The 22133-nt window shown below is 53.5% G+C and overlaps 1 pseudogene; it reads left to right on the top strand.

The window, feature by feature from the left end:
- Positions 1-8316: 8316 nt before the first annotated feature.
- LOC134735454 (cell division cycle protein 27 homolog) lies at positions 8317-12314 on the top strand (annotated as a pseudogene).
- The last annotated feature ends 9819 nt before the right edge of the window (positions 12315-22133 follow it).

Here is a 22133-nt window from a genome sequence, read left to right on the forward strand (position 1 = left end):
CCGGGCCCAAGCCGGGGCGCGCCACCGACCCGGTCCCGAAGGCGCGCGCGCGCGCCGGGGGGGACGCGGACACCGGGCCAAACGGTGGCCGGCGGCGGCGCCCCACGAGGCGGTGCCGGGTTCGGGCCCAGACGGGGCCGCCACCGACGTAAAGCCGGTGCTGAGCCGCTCGGGGAGAGGGGATTCGGCGGGCGGCGGGCGGGGAAGGGGGCGCGCACGCGGAGGGGCGGGGGCCAGGGACCGCGAGGGCGAGAGCCCCCGGGAGCCCGCTGAGGGGCGGCTCGGGGGAGAAACCTCAGGCGCGGCCGGGCCACCAGGAAAACACCGCCACGGGATCCCACCGCCACAGACACGAGGGCGGTCCCGCGGCGCACCGCCTGGGACGCCGGCCGGCCCTCGGCACCCACCCACCGAGACCCGCCTCCTCACGAGACCCGGGGCCCCGGCCACCGGGCCCCCCACCCCGCGAAGCGACCACAGCCACACACCCGACACCAGGGCCGCATCGCCCGGGATTCTCGTCCATCCTCCGACCCGGTCCCGCTCCGGGAGACCGGCGCGCCCCCACCGCGGGACGCTTTCCCGGGGCCAGGCGGCCCGAACCCTTGCCACGCAAACGCGGGCGCCGGCACCGGTCGCGACTCGGCACGGGAGCGGGCGGAGAGCCGGCTCGACAGCGGAGAGGGGTCACGCGCCGGACGGAACGCCGCGCACACCCCACCGCTCGCGGCACAGCCTCCGAACCGCTAGGACGCCGGGCCCGGCCCGGCGGGATCCTCCCCCGACTCGGAAGGGGGAGGCGCGGGCCACAGTAGGCGACGAGCCACGCTCGGCCCCCACCACCGCGGTCGGGGGCCGGCGGAACCCTCGCTCTCCCCCCCCCTCACCCCACCGAGGGGGGAAGCGGAGGAGGGTCCGCCGCGAGCGAGTCGCTACGGCAAGCGCTACCATCACGCACAGAGAGAGGCGGCGGGCCGGGGGATCCGGTACCCCAACGCACGCCTCTCGGATCGCTAGAGAAGGCTTTCTCACCGAGGGCGGGTCACTCTCCCCACCCGCCAGTCGCCCCTCGTCGGGCCCGCGGAGGCGCTCGGGGACGCCCGGGGATGGGAGGGAGGGGCCTGCGGTAGGAGGAAACGCACAGCCGCGTGCGGCAACCTCGAGCGTTCGCGGTCAGGGCGGGGGGGGGGAGAGACCCGGCTGGTGCGCATGCGCGCAACCCCCCGAGGCCCCGCCCCCCTTCCCACCTCCACCGGCCTCCTTCCTTCCGAGGCGAAGCGCCTCCGAAGTCAACCCACACACGGCCGGTCAGAGGCGGGACGGCAGCCCCTCGGCGGCCGGCCGGCGCACGCGTCACCGGCCCGAGAGCCCACCGCGATCGCTCACACGGGCCCCGCGCGCACCCGCCAGGGGGGAAGCACGGGACACGTGCGCTCGCCGGACCACGCGGCGCCCTTCCCCGCGTGGGAGGGGCGCGTCTCACTCCACCGCCTCGACCCCCCGACACCGACGAGCTCCCTCAGGACCCACGCGCGGACGCCGCGGCGGCGACCGGAAGAGGGGGCGCCGGGGGCGGGAAAGACACACCACCGCTCGGCCTCGGGCACCTGAGGGACAACCCGGAGCGCTCCAGGAGCACCGCAAAGGCCCAGGCGGAGCCCACGCTCGCGCGACCCCCAAGAGGGCAGCACGACGGGCCGGCGGGACGGCACCCCACCGCCGCGGAGGGGGGCCGCCCGCGAGTCGACAACCACAGGAGGCGAGAGCGAGGGGTGCCCGCCGCGTCAGAGGACCCCGCCGACCCACGCCGCGTGGCGGAAGGCAGGGACGGGACAGCGAGGTCGGGCCGGGTTCCGCGCCCCTCGCCTTCCCCAGCGCACCACCCGCAGGCGGGGAGGAGAGACGAGGGGCCCCCGCGGGCGGAGCGAGAAGAACGGTCCCATTCGCCACGAACGTCCGCCCCTCGCCCGTCGCGGCTCGGACCCTGCCCGGGAGAGCATGACGCCACCACATCGATCACGAGGAGCCCCCCCCCAAGGAGCGGGAGGCGGCCAGCCGGCCAGCCAGCGAGCCGATCAGCCCGGCCGTTCCCCGCTCTGGGGGGGGGAGGGGCGGCGGACAACCCAGCGGAAACGAGGACGCCTGACACGCGCGGCACGGAGCCAACGGGGTGGGGTTGTCACGGCCGCCCCGGGTGCCCGCAGCGGGGAGCGCACGGGGGCAGGGTAGCCCTCGCCGCCTTCCCCGCCGCCCCCAGGCGGGGGGTCAGAGACCCGGACCCGGGCCGGCACCGGGGGGCGGGAGTCGGGGCGCTCGGATGCACGAGAGAGCAGCAGGCTCACGGGCCCCAGCAGGCGGCTCAAGCAGGAGCAGGGCCGGCTAGCCGGGTCACCGGTAGGCCAGAGCCCCGCACGCATCCAGAGGCCCAACCTCTCCAGCGACAGGTCGCCAGAGGACAGCGTGTCAGCAATAACCCGGTGGCCCAAAATGCCGACTCGCAGTGAGAGATATACCTGCCCCGGGGGCAGGAGGGCGAGTCACCGACACCGCCGCCGGCCCAGGGGACCCACGACACGGACATCTGTCCCCAAAAACGCCACCATCGCAGCCAGACACGGAGCACCCCGGACCCTCTGGTCTACCCCAGGACACACGCGGGAGCAGCCCCGGGCCAGGGACGCCCTCCCGGCCACCCGTGCCACACGCAGGGGCCGGCCCGCATCTCCGGAGCGAGACCCGGAAGCATTTTCGGCCGGCCCCTCGTACGACCGGGACACGCGGGGGACCGAAGGCCGGCCGGGCGTGACCTCTCGGGGCCGCACGCGCGCTCAGGGAGCGCTCCCCGACTCCTCACGGGGACTCGCCAGAAAAGATGACTTGGCAGAGGGACCGCTCCCCGGCACCCGAGGGACGGGGGCAGGACGGTCCCCGGCTCCCCCACGGGGACGCGGAAACAAATTCGACCGCCGCCTCAGACGGCCAGGACGCGCGCGGGCCCGGCAAATGGCGTCCCCAGGCTCCCGGGCCACGCGCGGCCGGTCCCCGCGGGTCGCGGCTCGGGCCTCGGGAGCCGCGGCGTGCTGGTCGACCGGCCCGGGCAGTCCCCACACCCGGCTCGGGCTCAGAAGCGCAGCGACAGCCTCTCCCCCACATAAACCTGCACGCCCGAGCTCTGAGTCACAGGCGACGCGCCACCGCTCTGGCGCCACCGGGCCAGCCCGGCTGACGACCGCGGGCTTTCCGGAGCTCTGCCTCGCTCACAGCAGGGACGGTCCCCTCCTTCGGCAGCTGCCACCGCAGCTCCGGAAGCCCAGAGGACGGTATAAAAGCGGCCGCCAGATGGAGCCCGACAACCGTCGCCAACGTCAGCGAGAGCGATCCGGTCGGCAGGGCGGCCCGTGGACCGCAAAACCGAAACCGTGAGTCGAGAAGCTCTTCCCGGGGCCGAAAACGCAGCCCCTCTCCCCCATCTCCACAGAAACCGTCCCCAAAGCGCGTCTCCGCATCGACCGCGACAGAGTCAGAAGACAACTCACGGCGTCTGGGTGTTTGGAGATGCATCTCGGAGGGAGGGAGGGAGGGAGGGAGGGAGAGAGACAGGACAAACGAGGACTCGGTCGCGGGTCGTTGAGGACACAGGGAGACGCAGAATGCGTAGGCTCTTCGAGAGCCCACACAAAGGCAGACAGAGGAAGAGAAAGAGGGAGGGAGGGAGGCAGGGAGGGAACGCAGAAAAGAGACAGACGGTGAAAGGAAAGGAGGGAGGGAAGGGAGCGGGGAGGGAGGAAGAAAATGGAGAACACAGAGACCATTTAAAAAACGGAGACGAAGAAACAAAACTTCTTAAACATTCCATTTTACAAAGAGAGATAGAAAGGAAAGAAACATGAAAAAAGAGAGAAAGAACGAGGAAAGACACGAAGGCAAGAAGGGAAACACAAACAGAGAGGAAGGACAAAAGAAGCAAAGACAGGGAAGGAAACACACATAAAGCACGAAAGAAAAAAGAACAGAAAGAGGGAAAGGAAGGAAGAAGGAAGAAAAACGTAAGGAAGGAGAGAAAGGAAGAAAGGAAGGAAGAAAAGCATAAAGGAGAGAAAGAGAGCAGGAAAGAACACGGAGACAAACAGTCACAAACACGTTTATCTATTTATAAACGTGCATATATAACATTCTTTATACAGAAACAAATGTATGTGTTTCTATGTAACTGCTTATATATCGATATTTACTTATTTACGTAGAAGCACCCGTATCTGTATAGAACAGGTATGTGTATTTATCGTATACAAATATGTTGACTTACACATCCACGTAAGCATCTGTATATACATAGACCCATCAACACAAGCACTCACGTTTATATATAAAAGTATAAAAACGTCTACATCTGTAAACGTACGTACATACATAGAAATGGAAAAAAAGACCTACCCTACGAGAAGTCAATAGGCCGGCGCGGTGGCTCACGCCCGTCATCCCAGCATTTTGAGAGGCCGAGGTGGGCGCATCACCTGAGGTCGGGAGTTGGAGACCAGCCTGACCGACACGGTGAAACCCCGTCTCTGCTAAAAATACAAAACTTCAGCCAGGCGTGGGGGTGCATCCCTGTAACCCCAGCTACTCAGGAGGCTGAGGCAGGAAAATCGCCGGAACCCGGGAGGCGGATGGTGCGGTGAGACAAGATCACGCCATTGCACTCCAGCCGGTGAAACAAGAGTGAAACTGTCTCAAAAAGACGAAACAGAAGAAAGAAAAAGAAAGGAAGAAAGAAAGAGAGAAAGAAAAAAGAAACAGAGAGAAAGAGTGAAAGAAAGAAAGAAAGAAAGAAAGAGAAAGAGAGAAAGAGAGAAAGAGAGAAAGAGAGAAAGAAAGAAAGAAAGAAAGAAAGAAAGAAAGAAAGAAAAGAAAGAAAGAAAGAGGCTAGGCACGGTGGCTCACGCCGGTAATCCCAGCACTTTGGGAGGCCAAGGCAGGCGGATCACCGGAGGTTGGGAGTCTGAGACCAGCCTGACCAACGTGAAGAAACACCGTCTCTACAAAGAATACAAAATTAGCCGGGCATGGTGGCACACGCCTGTAATCCCAGCTACTAGGGAGGCAGGAGAGTCGCTTGAACCTGCGAGGCAGAGGTTGCGGTGATCCGACATCTCTAGCCTGGGCAACAAGAGTGAAACTCCGTCTCCAAAAAAAAAAAAAAAAAACGAAAAAAATGAAACAAGAAAGAAAGAAGAAAGAGAAAGAAAGAAAGAAAGAAAGAAAGAAAGAAAGAAAGAAAGAAAGAGGCTAGGCACGGTGGCTCACGCCGGTAATCCCAGCACTTTGGGAGGCCAAGGCAGGCGGATCACCTGAGGTTGGGAGTTTGAGACCAGCCTGACCAACGTAAAGAAACACCATCTCTACAAAGAATACAAAATTAGCCGGGCATGGTGGCACATGCCTGTAATCCCAGCTACTAGGGAGGCAGGAGAGTCGCTTGAACCTGGGAGACAGAGGTTGCGGTGAGCCGAGATCTCTAGCCTGGGCAACAAGGGTGAAACTCTGTGTCAAAAAAAATAAAGAAAAAGAAGATGAAAGAAAGAAAGAAAGAAAGAAAGAAAGAAGAAAGAAAGAGAGAGAGAGAGAGAGAGAGAAAGAAAGAAAGAAAGAAAGAAAGAAAGAAAGAAAGAAAGGAAAGAAAGAAGGAAAGAAAGAGAGAGAGAGAGAGAAAGAAAGAAAGAAAGGAAAGAAAGAAGGAAAGAAAGAGAGAGAGAGAGAGAAAGAAAGAAAGAAAGAAAGAAAGAAAGAAAGAAAGGAAAGAAAGAAAGAGAAAGAAAGAAAGAAAGAAAGAAAGAAAGAAAGAAAGAAAGAAAGAAAGAAAGAAAGAAGGAAGGAAGGAAAGAAAGAAAGAAAGAAAGAAAGAAAGAAAGAAAGAAAGAAAGAGAAGGAAAGAGGCCAGGCACGGTGGCTCACACCTGTAATCCCCACACTTTGGGAGGCCGAGGTGCTAGGATCACCTGAGGTCAGGAGTTTGAGTCCAGCCGCAACATGGAGAAACCCCGTCTCTACTAAAACTACAAAATTAGCCGGGCGTGGTGGTGCAGGCCTGTAATCCCAGCTACTCGGGAGGCTGAGGTAGGAGAATCGCTTGAACCTGGGTTGCGGAGGTTGCGGTGAGCCGAGATGGCGCCATTGCACTCCAGCCTGGGCAACGAGAGTGAAACTCCGTCTCCAAAAAAAACTAAAGGAAAAAATGAAACAAGAAATAAAGAAAGAAGAAAGAAAGAACGAAAGAAAGAACGAAAGAAAGAAAGAAAGAAAGAAAGAAAGAAAGAAAGAAAGAAAGAAGAAAAGGCAAGGCAAATCTACCTGCTTTCACTACATCTGGGGAGAATCAGGAAAGTCACCACTAACAAGGCCTAAAGTGGGGCTGCCGTCTGTAAAACCCGAACAGAAGAGTCCACGCGGGTTAAAGACACGAAGAAAGACAAGGAAACAAAGGATCAAAGAGAAGAACCATCTGGCCCAGCCAGGGTCTGTCTCTGAGATTGTCTGGGCAACCAGGGAGTGGGACGGAGGGAGGGCGGTCCTCCGAGACTCCGTCTCAGAAATATAACTCATGATAATAAAAAAAGATTCAGTTACCAAAAAAATCACGCATCATTCGTAACGTGTTTGATGCCTCGAAAGGCGAGAGGCGTATGTGTATGTCACTGTGGGCTCGTTTTCTTTTTTTCCTCTTCTCCCGGAAACTCACTTTTTAATTATTTTGTTTCATTTCATTTTTCTTTTTATTGTTTTGAGACGGAGTCTCGCTCTGTCGGCCAGGCTGGGGTGCAGTGGCGCGATCTCGGCTCACTGCAACCTCCGCCTTCCAGGTTCAAGCGATTCTCCTGCCTCAGCTCGGCCTCCCGAGTAGCCGGGATTACAGACGTACAGCACCGCGCCCGGCTAATTTTGTGTATTTTGAGTAGAGACCGGGTTTCACCATACTGGCCCTGCTGGTCTGACCGCCTCGTGATCCACCGGCCTCGGCCTCCCGAAGTGCTGGGATGACAGGCTTGAGCCACGGCACAGGGCCTATTTATTTATTTTATTCTATTTTATTTTATTTTTATTTTCTTGATGGATTTTTATTTATAGGTTTATTTATTTTATTTTATTTTTCGGAGACGTAGTTTCGCTGTTGTTGCTCAGACCGGAGTGCAATGGCGCGATCTCGGCTCACCGCAACCTCCGCCTCCCGGGTTCAAGCAATTCTCCTGCCTCGGCCTTCCTAGCAGCTGGGATTACAGGCATGTGGCACCACGCCGGGCTAATTTTGTATTTTCAATTGAGACGGGATTTCTCCATGTTTTTCAGGCTTGTCTCCAACTCCCGACCTCAGGTGACGCGCCCAGCTCTGTCTCCCAAAGTGATGGGATTACAGGCATGAGCCGCCGTGCCCGGCCTATTGTATTGTATCGTATTGTATTGTATTGTATTGTATTGTATTGTATTGTATCGTATCGTATCGTACCGTACCGTACCGTACCGTACCGTACCGTACCGTACCGTACCGTACTGTATGGTGTTGACTTATTTTATTTATTTAGTTTTATGTTATTTTCTTTGTTTGTTTGTTTTGGCCTGACCAAACGTCCATCAGACCCAGTCGTCGAAGTGGCGCTTCCCTTGGCAACAAGGGAGGGAGGAAGTTGGAGATGAGGGTGGGGGCGGTGGAGAAGACACAGTTGCCCCAGGCTGTGCGCAGGCGGCCTGAGATTCCTTCCTCTGTGAGGCCTCCCTTTTCAGAGTAACAGTGGCCGCTAGGTGATGCCCGACGTCTACCAATGAGAGTGTCAGCCCGGAATGAATTGGGATCGCCTGGAGGGGGATGGGGGAGGGGGAAGGATGGAGGCCCCCACAGCACAGTGGGTCACCGCGCCCTCCCAGGCGATCCCCACAACTACTCGACCAGGGACTCTGGGGGGAGGCAGCCTGAGCCCCCACCCATCGGATCATCTGGAACTTCCGTCCAGAGACCAGAGACCGACTGGGAATTCTCTCCCTCAAGGTCCAAATCGAAAAGAATCACTGGCACAGACACCGGGACTGAGGCCATTTCTAAAAGACTGGTTTCTGCGTTTTTGGTATATCCGTGTATGTCTGTAACACAAAATTACTTATTTTAAACGATTTTTGTCCTCCTGACGTGTACGGTCCTGTGGTAGACAGACCAGGGGACTCCTCAGCTCAGAGTCCGTGAGGCCAGAAGGTGACGTCCTAAATTTCTATTTAGAATGAATTTAAGCACACCAGCCAAGCACTCTGCCGTGAAACTGTCGGCGGGAAGACAAGCGGGTGGGGGCGGGGGGGAGGTGGGGAAGCCGGGCGCGGTAGGTCCACGCCTGTCATCCCCGCAGTTTTGGGAGGCCAAGGGCAGGTGGATCCCTCGATCCAAGCCTTTGGCAACGTGGCGAAACCTCGTCCCTAAAAAAAAACACAAAAACTAACTGGTTTCATAACTTGGACTCCAAGTTAATAAATAGATAAATAGGCCGGGGGCGGTGGCTCACGCCTGTCATCCCAGCACTTTAGGAGGCCCAGACGGACGGATCACGGGGTCAGGAGATCGAGACCATCGTGGCTACCGCAGTGAAACCCCGTCTCTACTCAAAATACAAAAAGTTAGTCAGGCGCGGTGGCGGGCGCCTGTAGTCCCAGCTACTTGGGAGGCTGGGGCAGAAGGTCGTGAACCCGGGAGGCAGAGCTTGCAGTGAGCCGAGATCGCGCCGCTGCACTCCAGCCTGGGCAACAGAGCGAGAGTCTGTCTCGAAAAGAAACAAACAAACAAACAAATAAATAAATAAATAAATAAATAAATAAATGTCAGTAAATACATGGATTAAAATTGAAAACTAAAAAAAAAAAAAAAAAAATGTAGCCGGCCGGGCGCGATGGCTCACGCCTGTCATCCCAGCAATTTGGGAGGCCGAGGCGGGCAGATCAACTGGGGTCGTCAGTTCGAGACCAGCCTGACCCACATGGAGAAATGCCGTCTCTACTAACAATACAAAATCAGCCGGGTGTGGTGGCCCATGCCTGTAATCCCAGCTACTCAGGAGGCTGAGGCAGGAGAGTCACTTGAACACGGGAGGTGGAGGTTGCGGCGAGCCGAGATGGTGCCATTGCACTCCGGCGTGGGCACCAAGAGTGAAACTCCTTCCCCCGCCCCCCAAAAAATTAAGTGCTGTGTTCTGTTATTTTTGCTTCCTACCCTGAGAAGAACATAATACAGCTGTTGTCTGCCTGCCTGCCTGCCTGCCTGCCTGCCTGCCTGCCTGCCTGCCTGTGACAGGGCCTCACTGTCTTTCGCCCAGACTGGAGTGCAGTGACACCATTCATTATGGCTCACTGGCTGCAGCCTCAACCTGCCCAGGGTTAGGCGATTCCTCAAGGGATCCTACGGCCTCGGCCTCCCAAAGTGCTGGGGTTGCAGGCGTGAGCCACCAGCACCCGGCCCGAGTTAATACGTCTTGTCTCACTACGTCTTAACCACACACCCATGAAGGACTCAAGTCAAGAGAGAGTCGGCAAGAGACTCTCAGCATTCTCTTCCGAAAGCACGTGTGTCCCGAGCTCCTGTGGTTTTAGGTGGCCACGCGTAGAGGAGAGATTTCCAATGTTTCCAGAGCGGTGCGAGCCACAGCCATTCGGGGCATCCGAGCCGGAGATGGGGTTTCTGACAGCGACTTGAGGGCCAGGAAGGGCCAGAATCTGCCAAGGCCCGTGTTCCAGGGTGGGGCCCGATGGAACCCAAGGTAGAGGGAGTCCGCCGTCCGCACAGAGAGAGCCCCAGCCCTAGGCCCCACTGTGCAGACCGAATCAGAAGGAAGAGAGTCCTTCGTCCTACATGCCACATCCCTCCACCGAACTTGGGAGCGGAAACATGGAAACCCCGTGTTTCCAAACGTGAGGTGACTCTCGGTTTACAATGGGTCACAAGGGGCCGGGCTCTCCGGAGTCCGCAGGATAAAGAAGTCATTTCTTGCTCGGCCTCCCCCATCCCCTGGTAACTGTCGCTGGTGACTTTAAATGAGCCGGGGCCGGCAGGCCCAGGAGCCGCTACGGGGGGAGGGGGCGGGGGGGTGTGCCTCAGGCACTGCAGAAAGGAAGTGGGCCTGAGCCCGGAGGATGACGGTGCTGCAGGAACCCGTCCGGGCAGCTATATGGCAAGCACTAAACCGCTATGCTTACCGAGATGCGGTTTTCCTCGCAGAACGCCTTTATGCAGAAGTACACTCAGAGGAAGCCTCGTTTTTACTGGAGACCTGTTCTTACCGCTCAGGAAAGGCCTACAAAGCATATAGACTCTTGAAAGGACACAGTTGTGCTACACCTCAATGCAAATACCTGCTTGCAAAATGTCGTCTTGATCTCAGCAAGCTTGCAGAAGGCGAACGAATCTTATCCGGTGGGGTGTTTAATAAACAGAAAAGCCATGATGATATCGTTACTCATATGTTATTGAGTTTGGTGATTCGGCTTGCTTTACTCTCTCATCGTTGGGACACGTATATCGCAAGACAGATCCGCTTGCCAAAGCATCGGAGTGTTACCCAAAGGGCCTTCGTTTCAAGCCTTTCTTCTGGTATCCCTTTGAATCATTCTGTGAAATAGGTGAAAAGCCGGATCCTGACCAAACGTTTAAATTCACATCTTTACAGAACTTTAGCAACGGTCTGCCCAACCGTTGCACCACACAAGTACCTCGTCATAGTTTATGTCACAGACAGCCTGAGACCCTTCTTACGGAAACACCCCAGGACACAATTGAATTAAACAGATTGAATTGAGAATCTTCCAATTCAAAGTACTCCTTGAATACAGATTCCCCAGTGTCTTCCATTGATTCAGCTGTCATTTCACCTGATACCGTCCCACTGGGAACAGGAACTTCCATATTATCTACGCAGGTTCAAAAGAAGCCAAAAGCTGGTCGAAGTTTATCAGGACGACCAGCAGCTGTTAGTCCATTAACTCCAAGTGTTGGGATTTTGCCATTAGAAACCCCAAGTCCGGGAGATGGATGGATCCTATTTACAAAACTACACTAGTATTAGACACCTCCTGTCACTGACGTGCCATCCACCGGAGCCCCTTCAAAAAAGCCTGTTGCCAGAATCGGCCGAACTGGAGCACAGTCTGTCTTCTCACAGAGTGGACATAGCCGAGAGGTAACTCCAATTCTTGCAAACACACAAAGTTCTGGTCCACAAACAAGGGCATCACCTCAGGTATCGAGCCCCACTGTGGCATCTCCCCTAAATGCACTGCCTCGAAGAAATCCATGACTCTTGACTAGTGACAGCTCCACAACCAAGGAGAATAGGAAAAAAGTTAAAAATGAAGTGTCCACCTGAAATCCCAAACAGAAAAACAAAAAGTAAAACTAACGAAGGAGGAGTAACTCGACCTCACATCGATGGCAGCCTGGAAATGACAAAATTGGACTCTTCCATCATTTCAGAAGGGAAAATATCCGCAATCACACCTCAGATTCAGGCTTTTAATCTACGAAAAGCAGCAGCCGAAGGCTTGATGAGCCTTCTTCGTGAAAGGGGGAAAGGTTATGTAGCTTTGTGTTCTCACCACTGCACACAAGCTGTCGATATTTGGAGCCATCCACCTTCTCCCCACCACGATGCCGGTAGGGTACTGTGCCACATCGGAAGGGCCTATTTTGAGCTTTCAGAGTCCACGCAAGCTGAAAGAATCTTCTCAGAGGTTAGAAGGATGGAGAATTACAGGGTCGAAGGCATGGAGCTCTGCTCCGCAACACTCTGGCATCCTCAAAAAGATGTTGCTCTTTGAGTTCTGTCAAAAGACTTGACAGACGTGGATAAAAATTCGCCAGCCAGAGGCCTGGCGTGCCGCAGGGAACTGTTTCCGCTTGCAACGGGGACACGATATGGCAATTAAATTCTTCCAGAGAGCTATCGAAGTGGATCCAAATCATGCTTAGGCCTCTACTGCATTAGGGCGGGAGTTTGTCTTCACTGTAGAATGGGACAAAGCATTAGCTTGTTTTCGAAATGCTATCAGAGTCCATCCTAGACATTGTAACGCATGGTAAGCGGCAATGAAGTGTAAAGACAAGCTCTTATCGACGGTGCCGGTGCTCGCTGATTTTTCTCGTTAGATAGCTCTTTATTGCCATGAATTTGGTTACAGATACCTAGGGATGGTACATACTGGTCAATAACGTCTAACTGAAATGCTCTCTTACGAAATGTATGTCTTTAACAAACTCTTAAATTAACTCCCGATAATGGAATACCAGATCCTTATACTCAACAGTTGCAGTCTTCTACCAAACTTTTGCAGATACTGTAGTTGTCTTTCGTTTGTGTGTGTGTTTCTTTAGTTTTGTGACTGGATGTGTTACTTTTTCTTTGAACACCGAAATGGTGATGGGGACAAAAAGTGCTTGGGAAATTGGAAAGGAACAGCATAATCCACTTATCGGATAATAGAAAAAAATATTGCAACGATTCACTGGTTGCTGCTTTTTGACAGTGTTCCAGTTGATGGAGTTACTATTAAGAAGTCAGTGTACCCTTTTATTTAGCAGTATCTCCGTTTTACTGTTTTGTACTTGCGTATCAGTAGACACATCGGAAATTACTGCCTAGGTCATATTGTTATCAACCGAATAAGATACGAAAACGTTTGGTCCTACTTCTGCCTCAACACCATACGTGCCGTTGACATTGGTTGTATTTTTCTGGACTGACTTCATAGTTTACACATCAGGTGGCCGGGCGCGGTGGCTCAAGCCTGTCATCCCAGCACTTCGGGAGGCCCAGGCGGGCGGATCACGAGGTCAGGAGATCGAGACCATCCTGGCTAACACGGTGAAACCCCGTCTCTACTAAAAATACAGAAAATTAGCCGGGCGTGTTGGCGGGCGCCTGTAGTCCCAGCTACTCGGGAGGCTGAGGCAGGAGAATGGCGTGAACCCGGGAGGCGGAGCTTGCAGTGAGCCGAGATCGCGCCACTGCACTCCAGCCCGGGCGACAGAGCGAGACTCCGTCTCAAAAAAAAAAAAAAAAAAAAAAGAAAGAAAAGAAAAGAAATAGTTTACACATCAAGAGAAGGCCGGACGTGGTGGCTCACGCCTGCCGCCATCCCGGCACTTTCGGAGGCCGAGGCGGGCGGGTCACAAGGTCAAGAGATCGAGACCATCCTGGCCAACGTGGTGGAACCCTGTCCGTATTAAGAGTATAAAACTTAGGTGGCCGTGGTGGAGGGCGCCTGTAGTCCCAGCTACGCGGGAGGCTGAGGCAGGAGAATCGCTTGAACCCGGGAGGTGGAGGCGGCAGTGAGCCGAGATCACCCCATTGCACTCCAGCCTGGGCGACAGAGCGAGAGGCCGTCTGAAGGAAAAAAAAAAAAATTAAAAAAAAAAAAAAAAAAAAAAAAAAAAACATAAATAAATACCAGGAGAAACTATAATTCTGAAGTCATAACTCTGTGGTAGTTTTTTTTTGTCAGATACGGTTATCTTTGGGGTTAAGTATTACAGCAGTGGAGTTGTATCATTTGATTTGCTTCTAAATCTGAAGCATTCTATTACTAAAACATTTTTTGATTTGTGAATATGTTGTTTAACGGATTCTGTCTCATTTTGCTGTAGTAGTTACATGGCCTGAAAGGTGGCCAAAAACATAGTGCTAGCTATTGCTGACCAACGTAACAATCAACTTGCCGATACCGCCTTCTCTTCCGATAGCTATGTTCTCCGTCATATTTTAAGAACTCAGTTCTTCATGAGACTTGTGTTGTTTTTGATTTTTTTCCCAAGTCCGGGGGATCCTCGTGTTGTTTTCTGTCAATGCGTATTGTCTGTTCAGCTATTTTGCAGGAGTCGCATTCTTAAAAAACTTCACCCTATCAAAAATCGTCTTTAAAGGAGGAATATTCAGATCGGCAAGCTTTTCCTAGGAAGAGTGTAAATGCTGACGTATTTAGGTAGCTCTGAATTCTGAGCCACTATATTTTAACTACAAAATAGGTAGCCTTTCCTTCGTTTTCGCTTTCACTATCATCAGCACGGGGTTTAATACCTTTTCTTCATCTATAACACAACTACAATGATATACGAAGCCACTCAAATACAGCAGATACGTTGCGCTTTCAAAAAAAAAAAAAAAGAAAAAAGAAGTCTTTCTGTGGCACGGCATTAGCTGTGGCTCGAATCTAGAATCTCCAGTAAAAACCAATGAGACAGGGTGAAACCCCGTGCCTACTAAAAATAAAAAAATGAGCCGGGCCTGGTGGCGCTGAGGCAGGAGAATCACTTGAACCCAGGAGGCAGAGGGTGCAGTGAGCCGAGGTCACGCCACTGCACTCCAGCCTGGGCGACAGAGCAAGACTCCATCGCAGAAAGAAACAAACACGCAAAGCCAATGAAGGTGTTTAGCTCAACGTGTCGGGCTCAGGTCTCTTGACAGGATACATCCAGCACCGGGGCGGGGAACGTCGAGGGGTGGGGCGGAATCTATTTTGTGGCCTCAAGGGAGGGTTTGAGAGATAGTCCCGCAAACGGTGATGGCCTAAGGAAGCCCCTCCGCCCAAGAAGCAATATTCATTTCTAGCCTGTAGCCACCCAAGAGGGAGAATCGGGCTCTCTACAGACCCCACAACCCGCACCCCACCCCCCGCCCCGCCCCGCCCCGCCCCGCCCCGCCTCGTGAAATGGGCTCTCGCTCCGCCAGGCCCTATTCACGCCGTGTGGTTTTGTAACCTCCAGCGTGTGTGCGTGGGTTGCGGGGTGTGGTGGGGGTGGCTGTGGACAGAGGAGGGGATAAAGCGACGGTGTCCCGCGGGTGCCCGGGACGTGGGACGTGGGTGGGGTGGCCAGAGCCTAGGGAACTCCTCGCCTGTCAGGACGTCTCCCCCACCCCCCACCCCGGTCCCCTCTCTGACCTACGCTCCACATCTTCGCAGTTCAGTGGGGACCTTGTGGGTGGAAGTCACCGTGCCTCTGGACTTTAGCCGACCAAGGCCGGGCTCCCAGGAGTCTCCCCAGAGTCGGGGCCTTGGGCAGGCTCACAGGGATGCTGACGGTGACGGTCGGTGACCGTGATGTACGTTGGAGGCCTCGGGCCAATGCAGAGGTATCCATTTGACCTCGGTGGGACAGGTCAGCTTTGCGGAGTCCCGTGCGTCCTTCCAGAGACTCATCCAGCGCTAGCAAGCACCGTCCCGAGGATCCCAGCTCCCAGCAGAGGCACTTTTGTTCACACAGAATCCTGGGCAGGAAAGTTCTCAGCAGGCTTAGGCCTCCAGCCAAAAATCCAAAACCACTTCTGGGATTTTTTTTTTCAAAGAGCCAGTGGTTCCACAGGGGGCCGTGGGTAGTTGTGGAAATGGAGAGAAGTGTCTGCAGATACATATTTGAGACAGAACGGACGGGGCTCGGTCACAGGTCACTTAGGACACGGGCAGATGCACATTGAGAAAACCCTCCCAGCATCCTAGGTGAACAGAGGCATGATCTTTCGAGACTGTCGAGGGAGAAGCAACTCCAGATTTTAGGGTTGGATCTTTATTCATATGTAGTATCTATGAGGTATCCAAGTCCAGAAATCAACTCGCCAGTTCTGTACAGCATTCTGTAGGGAGATCAAATCTGGGATGTCTGATGCTAAGAATTCAGGCCTTGGTAATGGATGAGATTAGATGTACTTGAGCTTATTTTGCAAAGAAAGAGAGGGCGGGAGATAGCGAGAGCCAGAGAGCGAGCGAGCGAGCGAGCAAGAGAGAGAGAGAGAGAGAGAGAGAGAGAGAGAGAGAGAGACAGAGAGACAGAGACAGAGATAGAGATAGAGAGAGACAGACAGAGAGAGACAAAGATACACAAAGAGAGAAAGACAGAGAGAGAGATAGAGAAAGACAGAGATGGACAGAGACCGAAAGAAACAGAAAGAAACAGGGAGACAGGAAGGGAGAGAGACAGACAGAGTGAGAGACAGACAGACAGGCAGAGAAAGAGAGTAAGATGGAAGGCAGACACACACAGAGGGAGAGAGAGAGAGAGAGGGAGAGAGACAGACAGAGTGAGAGACAGACAGACAGGATGACTGACAGGCAGAGAAAGAGAGTAAGATGGAAGGCAGACACACACAGAGGGAGAGAGAGAGAGAGAGGGAGAGAGACAGACAGAGTGAGAGACAGACAGACAGGATGACTGACAGGCAGAGAAAGAGAGTAAGATGGAAGGCAGACACACACAGAGGGAGAGAGAGAGAGAGGGAGAGAGACAGAGACAGACAGACAGAGAGAAAGAAAGAGACAGACAGAGAAAAAGAGACAGAGAGAGAGAAAGACAGACAGACAGACAGAGAGAAACAGACAGAAAGAGAGAGACACAGACAGAGAGAGAGAGAGAGAGAGAAACAGACAGACAGGGAGGCAGAGAGAGACAGACAGACAGGCAGAGAAAGACAGTAAGACACAAGACAGACACAGAAAGAGAGAGAGACAGGCAGAGACAGAGAGAGAAACAGATGGGCAGAGAGAGAGAGACAAATAGACAGAGAGGGAGAGAGAGAGGGAGACAGACAGGCAGAGAAAGCGAATAAGACAGAAGACAGACACAGTGAGAGAGAGAGACAGAGACAGAGAGAAAAAAGAGAAAGACGGACAGACAGACAAAGAGACAGACAGAGAAAGACAGAGACGGACAGAGAGAGACAGAGAGAAACAGACAGAAAGAGAGACAGAGAGAGAGAGAGAGGCAGGCAGAGAAAGAGAGTAAGACAGAAGACAGACACAGTGAGAGAGACCGGCAGAGAGAGAGACAGAGAGAAAGATAGAGAGAGACGGACAGACAGAGAAAGGCAGAGACGGACAGAGAGAAACAGAAAGAGAGAGAGACAGAGACAGAGAGAAACAGACAGACAGAGAGAGAGAGAGAGAGAGAGAGAGAGGCAGACCGACAGACAAACAGGCAGAGAGAGGGAGTAAGACGGAAGACAGACACAGTGAGAGAGACAGTCAGAGAGAGAGACAGAGAGAAAGAAAGAGAGAGACAGACAGACAGAGAAAGACAGAGACGGACGGAGAGAAACGGAAAGAGAGAGAGACAGAGACAGAGAGAAACAGACAGGCAGAGAGAGAGAGAAGACAGAGAAAGAGAAAGAGAGAGACAGAGACAGACAGAGACACAGAGAGAAGGGGAAGAAAGGCGTGCTCCAGAAATAATTACACATATTTTATAATGCTTTTGATCCCATAAACTGTGGCCGGGGGTATACTTTGAAAACAACAACAAGAACAACAACAACGACGACGACGACGACGACGACGACAACGACGACGACGACAACTACAACAACAGCAACAGCAACAAGAGCAGCAGCAGCATTCGCTTACGGATTTCTAGAAAATAAGATGTTATGAAGTATAGTCAACATCAACCGGCTCTCACTGCACGTGGAGAGATGCAGAAAAGCGTTAGTTAACAACAGGAGAAAACAGCAGCTGACACGTCTTGGGGAAAATAGACGTCTTCCTGAAAACTGGGGATCGCTACTTCACCTGAAAAGAAAGACATACGAAAAAGGAAAAACACGAACAAAACAAAACAAGCCAACAAACACGGGCCAAGGCACCGTCCCTGGAAATCTTTTTTTCTTTTTTTCGTACTTTAAGTTTTAGGGTACACGTGCACAATGTGCGGGTGTGTTACATATGTATCCATGTGCCATGTTGGTGTGCTGCACCCATTAACTCGTCATTTAGCATTAGGTGTATCTCCTCATGCTATCCGTCCCCCCTCCCCCCACCGTCCCTGGAAATCTTAAGTGAGCAAAGTATTAGTTTTCAGAAAGCGTTTCTATTTCGGGCAAATACTGAGAAGGCCCAGACTAGAGCTGTGACGCCGTTCCCATTGTGAAACTCTGCTGGCCGGAGGGAGGGAGGGAGGGAGGGAGGGGAAACTAAAACATCATGATAAAAGGTGATTGAGACCCAGCCAGGGTGAAGCTTTCCCAGGGAGGGAGGCCTGAGGAGGGGAGCGGGGGGAGAAACCCCACAACTGCAGACCCGCCCGCTTGCCCACGCGGGTCAGGGGCTCCGCCATCGGCGGCCCAAGCTGCCTCTGGGGAAGTGGGACCGTGCCGCCCCCATCTTCAAAAACGGTGGCCACTGAGTGAGGCCTGACGCCCACCGATGCAAATGTCAGCCTGGCAAGCATGAGATCGCCGGCAAGGGGTGGGGGAAGGGGAGAGAAGACCGAGGCACACCGGGGTGGATCCGGAAAGTTTCCAAGCAGGGTGTTGGGAGGCGGGGGGGCAGGGGTTTGGGGGGCAACCCACCTAACTGACTCACTAAATGAACGTAACGGGACGTGGGTAGTGGGGGAGCCGTGGGGGCGACTCGAAAATTAAACTAAAGCCCAAGTCGAAGAGTCTATGCGCACGAAAGAAACCAAAACACAAAGAAAACTAAAGCGCCGATCAAAGAACAATAGGGCCCCCGCCAGGGCGGATGTTCCCTAGGCAACGAGGGAGAGAGGGAGGGGCCTCCGGAAGGGAGAGAGAGAAACCAGTTGCCCCAGGCTCGGTGAAGTCGGCGAGACCTCCCTCCGCGTCACGTCGACTTCCCATAACAGTGGCCGCTAGGTGATGCCCGAAGACAACCGATGCCCGCAAGTGTCAGTCAGCACGGAAGAGAATTTATGTATTTATTTATTTATTATTTATTTATTTATTTATTTATTTATTTATTTATTTATTTAGAGACAGAGTCTCACTCACTCTGCAGCCTGGGCTGTAGTGCAATGGCGCGATCTCGGCTCACTGCAGCCTCCGCCTCCCAGGTTCCAGCGATTCTCCCGCCTCAGCCTCCCGAGTAGCTGGCATCACAGGCACCCGCCCCACCCACCGCTCCAGACTCAGTTTTGTATTTTTAGTAGAGACGGGGTTTCGCCGTGTTGGCAAGGCTGGTCTCGAACTCCCAACCTCAGATGATCCACCCGCCTCGGCCTCCCAAAGTGCTGGGATGACAGACGTGAGCCACCACGCCCGGCCTTAACTGTTTCTTTTTAAGTCGAGGAGCTTATCAGGGAACTAGGAGAAGTACAGACGCCACACGTGACAGAGAGAAACGTCTGAAAACGCCCCTCGCATCCAAGTGGGGACCCGGCCTCGACCTCCCGAAATCATACACCGAGTGGGGAAGCCCAGCAAGGCCCGTCTGTCCACATTCCTCTCGGCCCCTCGAAGCACCTAAGCCCGCGCTTCTCACTTTCATGGAAGGGGCAGGGCCCTCCCCGGCACGGGGCGTCTGACAGACTGACAGAGAACGAGACAGACATAGAAAGACAGAGATGGATGGGGAGAGATAGAGAGAAACAGACAGAAAGAGAGAGAGAAACAGACAGACAGGGAGGGAGAGAGACAGACAGACAGACAGACAGAGAGAGAGAGAGAGAGAGAGAGAGAGACGCAGAGAAAGAGAGTAAGACAGAAGATAGGCACACGGAGAGAGACAGAAGGACAGAGAAAAAAGAGAGACAGACAGACAGAGAAAGAGACATACAGAGAAAGACAGTGACGGACAGACAGAGAAAGAGATAAACAGACAGAAAGAGAGAGACACAGAGAGGGAGAGGGAGAGAGAATCAGAAAGGGAGGGAGAGAGAGAGACAGATGGACAGGCAGAGAAGAGCCAGAGAGAGACAGACAGATGGACAGGCAGAGAAGGAGAGTAAGACAGAAGAGAGACACAGTGAGAGAGACAGGCCGAGAGAGAGAGAGACAGAGAGAAAGAAAGAGAGAGACAGACAGAGAAAGACAGAGATGGACAGAGAGAAACAGACAGAAAGAGAGAGAGACACACAGAGAGAGAGCGAGAGAGAGAGAGAGAGAGAGAGAAACAGAAAGGGAGGGAGAGGGACAGACAGACAGGCCGAGAAGGAGAGACAGACAGAAGATAGGCACAGAGAGACACAGAAAAAGAAAGAGAGAGGCAGATAGAGAAAGAGACAGACAGAGAAAAACAGAGAGAGACGGAGAGAAACAGACAGAAAGAGAGAGAGAGAGAAACAGACAGGAAGGGAGAGAGAGAGACAGACAGACAGACAGGCAGAGAAAGAGAATAAGACAGAAGACGGACACAGTGAGACAGGCGGGGAGAGAGAGAGAGAGAGAGAGAGACAGAGAAAGAGACAGACAGAGAAAGACAGAGACAGACAGAGAGAGAAAGGGAGAAACAGACAGAAGAGAGAGAGAGAGACAGAGAGAGAGAAATAGAACGGGAGGGAGGGAGAGAGAGAGAGAGAGAGAGAGAGAGAGAGAGAGAGAGAGAGACAGACAGACAGAGAAGGAGAGTAAGACAGAAGACAGCCACAGTGAGAGAGGCAGGCAGAGAGAGAGAGAGAGAGAGAGAGAGAGAGACAGAGAGAAAGAAAGAGAGAGACAGACAGAGAAAGACAGAGATGGACAGAGAGAGACAGAGAGAAACCGAGAGAAAGAGAGAGACAGACAGAGAAAGAGACAGACTGGCAGAGAGAGAGAGTCAGACAGAAGATAGGCAGAGAGAGAGAGAGACAGAGAGACACGGAAAGAGAAAGAGAGGGGCAGACAGACAGAGAAAGAGACAGAAACAGACAGAAAGAGAGAGAGAGACACAGACAGGCAGGGAGAGAGAGACACAGACAGACAGGCAGAGAAAGAGAGTAAGACAAGACAGATACGGTGAGACAGGCAGAGAGAGAGAGAGAGAGAGAGAGGCAGAGACAGAGAGAAAGAAAGAGACAGACAGGCAGACAGACAGAGAAAGAGACAGAGAGAGAAAGAGAGGAACAGAGAGAGACAAGAGAGAAACAGATAGAAAGAGAGAAGGTCGTAGCCTAGGAGTGATACGGTGCCTTTTGTTTCATTTTCTCTTTCTTTTCTTTGCTTTTTTTCTTTCTTTCACTTATTTATTAATTTATTTGGAGACCGAGTCTCACTCTGCCGCCCAGGCTGTAGTGCAGTGGCGCGATCTTGGGTCACCTCAACCTCCGCCTGCCAGGTTCAGGCCATTCTTCCGCCTCGGCCTCCCGAGCAGCTGGGAGTACAGGCGCCTGCCCCACCGCGCCCGACTCCGGTTTCGTATTTTCACTAGAGACGGGGTTTCACCACGTTGGCCAGGCTGGTCTCGAACTCCTGACCTCGGGATGACAGACGTGAGCCACTGCGTTCAGTGTACAGTGCCATTTCTTAGAAATCACTCACGGGAACACATAGTTATAGGTCATGTGTAGAGATGTTTTTAATGTATTTGTGTGTGTGTGTATGTATGTATGTATGTATGTACGTATGTATGTATGTATGTATTTATTTATTTATTTATTACGCGGGGAGGTGGGGGGACGGAGTTTCGCTCTTGCTGCCCAGGCTAGAGTGCAATGGCATAGGGGACACAAGGAGTCAACCTACGGCAGAGAGGACAGACACATCATTCAGAGCGTAAGGGCCTCAGCGAAAGGTGGCAGGGCCCGCGCTTTTAAAGGCTGAGATCCCGGCGGCGCAGGCCTGTCGTCCCAGCACTTTGGGAGGCCCAGGAGGGCGGATCACTTGAGGCCAGGAGTTCGATACCAGGGTGGCCGACAAGAAGAAACCCCGTCCCTACTAAAAATAGAAAAATGAGCCAGCTGTGGTGGTGCGTGCCTGTCATCCCAGCTACCGAAGAAGAATCACTGGAACCAGGGAAGCAGAGCCTCTCCTGTCAGTGGCTGACTACCCAGGGTGTGGGGGAGCGAATACTGGGGTAGTTCGGGAAGGCAGAGGCAGCTCTAAAAGCATAGAAAAGGATGCTTAACTCATTTTAAATATATTTTTAATGGACAAATAATAACGGCGTACACGTATGAGGTATATCGTGATAGTTCGATCTACGTATACATTGTAGAAAGACTCAATCAAGCTAAGCAACATATTCATCACCTCACCAACTTATGACCTTTTTGGGGGGAGAAGATTACAAATCTATTCTTTTAGCAATTTTGAAGTCTATAGCACATTATGATTATTATTAACTGTGGACGCAACTCATTTTCTTGCTTCCTATCCTATGGGCTACTGGAAATTGTATCAGTCCTTCAGTTTTCTACCCGT

The sequence above is a fragment of the Symphalangus syndactylus genome, chromosome 21, assembly GCF_028878055.3.
Source record: "Symphalangus syndactylus isolate Jambi chromosome 21, NHGRI_mSymSyn1-v2.1_pri, whole genome shotgun sequence".
In the NCBI taxonomy this organism is placed as follows: Eukaryota; Metazoa; Chordata; class Mammalia; order Primates; family Hylobatidae; genus Symphalangus; species Symphalangus syndactylus.